This window comes from Halichoerus grypus, chromosome X (genome assembly GCF_964656455.1).
Source record: "Halichoerus grypus chromosome X, mHalGry1.hap1.1, whole genome shotgun sequence".
In the NCBI taxonomy this organism is placed as follows: domain Eukaryota; kingdom Metazoa; phylum Chordata; class Mammalia; order Carnivora; family Phocidae; genus Halichoerus; species Halichoerus grypus.
The window spans coordinates 35,020,523-35,027,820 of record NC_135727.1 but is presented as its reverse complement, the minus strand read 5'-3'; positions in this window follow the sequence as shown (position 1 = coordinate 35,027,820).

The window sequence follows — 7,298 nt, the reverse complement described above, 5'->3', positions numbered from 1 at the left end:
TTCTGTGTGATTCCATGGCATGATGTTTTGTTTGTTTTTCTGTTAAGGTCTTCCAGGTCATTTCTGTGATTATTGATTCTAATTTAAAAGAAGCGGAAAGAGAGAGAAGGGAAAGAATGTTTATTGCCTCCTTCCATTGTGTAAGGCAGGAAATAGGCTAGATATTTCATAAATGTTATCTCATTTCACAGCAAGCTTGTGAGGTAGTTAGAATCATTGATATTTTTCTCAATATTACAGGTGAGAAACTGAGTGTCAGCCTTGTCAAGTAATTTCTGCAAGACCACATAACTGGTAAATTTGTATCATCCTATCTAAGATTGTCTGTTTCTGAAGCCTGGGTCCTTCACAAAGACTATATAGCTATTATCTTAGAGATAAGGAATAAATCTGTTCATTCTAGAACTACATATGGAACACTGACTACGTAACCAGCCATGTTTTGCATGCAAGGAAGAGTACAAGAAAGGTTTGCTGAAGTGATTCCTACACTTAGAGAAGTGTGTAATCTAGCTGAGGAGAGAGGAAGCATAAGCATACACAGTAACAGATAATATGAGAATGCATGCATTAGACTAACATTTTAAGAGACTAAATTTGGGTCCTTATTAAAATGCAAATAGCACTTCAGAAGTTTTGCACTTAAAACCCAATAGTATATATTGGGAAATAGTTTATGGACAGGTATTCAAAGATCAGTATTTTTTTCTAAGATAGGAGTTTTACAAATTATGCATTTAAAATTTATCCGATTTTTAGCATTTAATATTATTGTTCCTGGGAGTTGATAGTTAAAGTGGTTTGAAATAAAAATGAATTATACCCTTAAGAAAACTTGAATCAATAGATGAATAATGGGAAACACTTCAGTACTAAATATCAAGGTTTGTTCAACTCAATAATTCTAGAATTTGAAAATACTGTAGTCAAAGAAAACCATTAAGGAAAAAAATGTGGTCCTTTTGGTCTTAAAATATGCACTCTTTTATCTTCAAGACAAAGACTGCCTATACCATACACAGAAGTTTGTATTACAGATCATGTTTAAGTAACCATCCCTAACATTGGGCGGGAAACTGGGAAACCTCTAGTTATGTGGGATATCTTGCCAGACTGGTAATCAGGAGATATGGGATCCAGTCCTGGATCTACCACTAACTAGCAGAGTGCTCTCATACAATCCCCCCCACAAGCCTCAATTTCTCCATCTGTAAGAAATGTGATAATTGAACTAGGTGATCTTCAAGATTCTTTCCAATTTTGACCTCCCAGGTTTTCATAAGATACATAATGTAAGACTGGCAAGATGCTTCATTGTTGCCTTTTATATGTGTAGGGAGCGTATCAAGTGCAGCTTTCTTCATATGTGTTATCAGAACCATCACATCTGTAGCCAAAAGAAGGGTGGACCTAGTCAGTGAGTGCCCATTGGTCTGGCTCAGATAAATAGTGGTATGATTTTGTGACTTTATCTGTGCTAGGAAATCTCTTGTCCAAGGATAGATATACCTGGACCCCAAAATTGGACCGGTGCCTTGGTTGTGGTTTAATTCTTGTCACTTATTTCTTTGATCCCTAGTTAAAGGATTGATAGCTCTGATATAGATAGTAACATTGTAGGCCTCAGCAGACACTGACATGTCATATTCATTCCTTTGACAGCATGAGGATAGTGAACAACAATAATGGGAAAGAGTACCAAAGGGTATCACCTCCAGTCTCACGCCAAGAAAACTTTATTTCATGGTTATAACAAGTGGTAAGGGAATTTTTTCCCCTAAAAAGATACTTTATCTCTGGCAGCCAGGAGACCCTCAGTGGCTCTTTGAGAAGAAGTATGGAGGGCAATTCTGGAAGCACATGAATTTATCTTGCTTTCTTCTCTCTTTTTTTAATTTAATTTATCTTGCTTTCTAACATGAAAGAGGAATTCGACCTCCCTGCTTATTGTTAATATCATAGGGATGTAGAGGACCTCCATGATAAAGAACCTCAATATTCCATACTGTATTACCCTGTAGGTCAAATGCAGTCCACAACTACTCACCTACTTGTCTTTTTCTCTGTCTCTCCCTCCCTCTCCGCACCATATGGAATATCTTTAATGTAACTGCTTTTTTTTTCCCCAGACAAAGGAATTCTAACAGTCTTGACTCCATATTTCATCTATTTGGCTGAGAATTATTTTATCAGTTCATTTTGTAATTTTCCCATATGCTCGTAACATAACTACACTTCTTTAAAACTATTCACTTAGAACAGATTTTCCCCCCTAACTTATTGGAATGGATTTTAAAATCTGTGGCCCTTCACCTGAAGTTAATGAGTATTATTCCTGTGGCTGTTCAGCAGTTAGACATATCACCTTGAATATTATTTCTTTTTCCCATCTCTGAAACAGTGACAGAAGGTCTATTGAAGCTTTCTGCTTAATAACTTCATCCTGCAAAAATGAAAATTATTCACGGAGAGACCATTTATTCCCCTGTTATGTGTACAAAACATTAGAATTCCACTGTCTTAAAAAACGGGAGCTGTCATAGAGTTCGGGTAAAATTACGAGAGTGTTCTGGTTAAAAAGTGACACTTGGAAGGCAAATACAACACTTTAATAAGCTTAGGAAAGATGCCAGGAACTTAGTCCCTTTTGAAAAACATTGGCTATGCCAATTCCAAAGGATGCCAGGCATTTTCTCTCCTCAACAACCCTGGAACTACAATATAAGTACAGTACTTTGAAAGGTGTTTGCAGGATTATGGAAAGCACAGGTAGAATTCAATTGCTAAAACCTGTTTCTGTCCAGATTAACGAGTGGAGACAAGACATCTGCCAGTAACCTCCATTTGGCTATATTCCTTTAGACTGCCTGAAAAAGGTACAGATGCCTTTCTTTTTATTTCACTACACATTCATAAGCTTTCTGAGGAAAAGAGGACTTTAAAATTATTTCTAATTTTTTTTCACAGTTATCTGTTTGGTTCTTTTAATCTAGCATATTCTTTTAGTCTAGCATACTGTGTTGAAACAGTCTTAACTCTCTTTCTGGCATTGCTGCCATGGAAATTAGCCTGGCTCTAGGATTGGAGCATGTTGACAAAAATCAGCCTTCTGACTATCATCCTGAAAACAAATTATATGGCAAACATTTTGCCCCTAGAATGTTCCATAGAAAGAAAACGTGGATCATTTTATACTTTGGGCTTTTTCAACTATAGGAATATAGGCAACCCTACTTATACCTATAGACCAGGCAATAGGTTTCCCCAAGTAGATATTTGCTTTCTTCTTCTTCTTGTTTTATTGAAGTAAAGCTCTCTCTCCTTTTCCATGTCTTTTGATTTTTCAAATGTTGTAAGTCTGAAAGCCTACATTGACATTAACTAATACCCTTTTGAATAAGAGGGTCTTCCCAGGCTATGGCAGAAGCAATGCCAAGAAACAGAAGGCATAATAAACTATTGGGGCAGGAAGTGAATATCACAACTGAGACTTCTAAAACTGATTCCTAAATTTGGGAAATAGGAAGATTTTCTGTACCTGCTGATGAGGTAGTCAAAAATTTTCATAATACTTTTTCTTCACTGGCAGAGAAACATAAGTGCATGAAAAAGTGTTTTAGAAGCTATTCCTCATACCAGTGTCAGCTGAATGAAACTCAATATCCAAGTGTTGATGAGTCTCTATTACTGTCAGCTGGCTGTATTTATCACTGCCAAATGCCATACAGCTTCGTGAGCCTTCAGTAGAGTTCTCTATCAGCCTTACTTGATGTGGGACTCATACCTAAAGCACAGAAGGCTGGTAATTTATCATTCTGACATGAAATACAGAGAAAAAAAGAAAAGCCATATTACTGGCATATACTTTTGGAAGTTTGATTCTGATTATTTGAACTTGGCGATAGCTAAAGATTAGCAGAACATGCCGTTTATTTGTTTTTTAAATAGACTATTTTTTAAAGCGGTTTTAGGTGCACCACAAAACTAAGCAAAAGGTATAGAGGTTTTTCATATACAGCCTGCCCCTACATATGCACCATCTCCCCCACCTATTTTATTTTAATATTCGAATAGCACATGCTCCCCCTCTTCCCCATCTTCCATGGAAATGAGTAAGGGGCAGGCAGGGAGGGCTAGGTAGGGAGAAATAGGTAGGGGACCGTGGGATCAGGCTCACAAAATTCAAAATGTGGGAGATGAAAGGAAACCAAAGATAAGGGAATAAACCAGACCATTCTGTCCCTGGTGTCAGAGGTGAGTTCTTGTTATAACAGCTACTTGTGACCAACCAAAAATTACCGGGACCCTAAAAAGGATGTAGGGAGGTAAGCCGTTGAAGGTGTTATCACTAGTCCTTACTCAATGGTGCTATCAACAGATTTAAGTCCCCTGCTTAGCTTTCTACAAAAGACCATCCCTAAAAGCCCTCAGTGGCAACCCTATTGGGACCCCTCTCACTCCTGAGAGCTTTCTCTGTATCCTTGCTTAATACACTTTATCACTTTACTCACTCTCCTTTGTCCGCGAGATTCATTCTTTGACTCTGTGAGACAAGAACCTCGCTCTCCCGCATCAGGATGTGCCAGTCAAATTGCCTGACTTTATAATTAAGGAGTGTTTCAAGGCTATCATCTTGATTGAAGATCCATTCTTGTTATTCAGAACATTATATGTAGACGCAGTACATTTAGGAAATTAGGGTGAATGTATGCTGACTCCAGGTTGACTACTCTGGATTAATTTTTCTTTTTTTTTTTTTTTTTTTGCATTTTAAAAATTAAAACTCTGATCTCTTCTTTTCTGGTAGAGTGCAGATAAGACATACAGTAACTTGAGGATATTGGTTGAGTTTTGGTTAATGGATGTTTATTTTGATTTATAAGTAAAGCTGGAACTAGGGCAAAGAGACTAGAACTTTGTCTCAGGACATTAAAATTGAAGGGAGGGAAATAATGATAATACTCCTCATTTTAAAAGTATAGTAACCAGTGTAAATAGGAATCTGCCAGAAAGTGGGCTGACTCATTTCTGTGAGCTACATCATGAATTTTAATTCAATTAACTCAAGTTTATTGCATTGCCTTTAGTATTGTTTATCTACTGAATAAAATATCTGCCCCCCAAAGTCCTACTTTGACATCATACAAATGTACATCAACTCTTACTTGTTTACAGACCAATTTTACTTTCAAAATTTTCTTATTAAACGTCAATTCTAGGGGCGCCTGGGTGGCTCAGTTGGTTAAGCGTCTGCCTTCAGCTCAGGTCGTGATCTCAGGGTCCTAGAATCGAGCCCTGCATCGGGCTCCCTGCTCAACGGGGAGCCTGCTTCTCCCTCTCCCTCTGCCTGCGGCCCTGCCTACTTGTGTTTTCTCTCTCTGTCTCTCTGTCAAATAAATAAATAAAATCTTTTAAAAAAAAGTCAATTCTATCCACTTGAGTTTGTTGCTGATACTGATTTTATCTCAGAGGCATCTGAGCTAATTTGAACTAACTGAATTAAAATAATATTTTGTCAGCAAAAGTCTTCTAAAATTAACACTGCATAGAATTTAGTTATTTTAAAAATAAGAAACATAGTTGTTCAGTACTTTTTCAGTTCATCTGACTTAGATGACATAGACTGAGAAAGAGTGCCAACTCTTTTCTGTACAGAGATTTTGAAGACTAATATTTATCCTATTTTGGCATCAGGAAGTTTATAAGGATAGTTCGGCAAAGATATCAAAGAGCCAATGAATGGTATATCTCCCCTGTGGGATTTTTAATAAGTCACTAACCCGGTTGGGAAAGAAAAACCTTAAACAACCATGTTTATTAGGTTAAAAATGCTCTTGTGAACCCTATACCACCCCAAACCAGAAAATGTTCTCTAGTAATTTTTAACTAGGGAATGGTGGTGATCGCTGGCCAGCTTTTTGAACTAACGTACTCAAATCCACCTCGTCAAATTTTGATATCCTCCAAAAAGGGACTGCCTCTCAACAAAGAACTCAAACATAAATAAATGCAATACATTTGAACCACAGTCCCTGTCTGCAGTACTTAATTGTCCAGCAAGTACAAGCTGGTTTGCAATAAGTAAGTCTGGGTGGGTACATACCAACAATTTTAGATGTATGAAAGAGATAAATATTAGAATAAATTTCCTCTCTGCAAAGAAGACACCTGATGAGAACATCTGAGAAGAAATATGATTTCTGCTGTTGGATGTAGAATATCTTGGGAAAGAATAAACATGAAGAAAGTCTTATATATTCATAGTTGTAATAATATCTAATTAAATAAAAGACACATTTTTATATTTGGAAAGAGACTTGTAGTTATTTGTTATATTTTTCACAAGAGAGAAAGATTTGCCTCTGGAGCTATTTTTTACTATGAGGTTCTTATCTCCAAACTTTAATGCTTCAAAAGTCCTTTTCTGCAGAGAGATGTATAGATGGCATCAGGATAACCTTTGATACTACAATCAGGTCAAAATGAAGGAGGAGGGAGAGACAGAATTTTCAATTTAGGAATACTGTGTTGGAGACGCAAAGTCTTATCTAGTGTTATTACTTGATTTGGAGCCTTAGAATTAAAGAAGAAAGCAAAATTTAAAAATCTTTGAATAGTCTGTAAAAAAAGAGAAAACCATTATAAGTCCCCTATTCACAAAGTTGTAGTGTAAGCCTAATGCCAAAAATATTCATGCTGCATGATTATCTATGTAGAAAATTGCAAGGAGGGATATTTAAAATAATTTTATATATTTATATATATGTATCATACATATATATATAGTTCTTTTAAAAACATCTTCTGGAATTAACAAATGAATTTAGCATTGCATAGATACAGGATTTTCACAAAAAAATAAATCATATTTTTATATACAAGCAATGAACAAATCAAGTTTTAGCAATGGAAATCAAAATTTTAAATACAATACCATTTACAATAACCCCAAAGTGAAATATTTAGGTATATTTCTAACAAACCATGTATGAAGAAAGTAATAAGAGACTGAAATAAATGGAAAGACATAGTGTGTTCATGGATTAGAAGACTAAGAATAGCAAAACTGTCAATTCTTCTCAAATTGATCTACAGGTTTAATGCAATCCTCATCAGAATTCCAGCAGGAATTTTTGTAGATATAAACAAGATGATTTTAAAATTTATATGTAAAAGTAGAGAGTGTAGAATATATAAAACAATTTTGAAAGAAGACTAAGTTTAGAGGAATCATACTACCTGATTTTGAGACTCACCAGATCGCTATAATAATCAAGGTAATGTGGTATTTGTGGGTG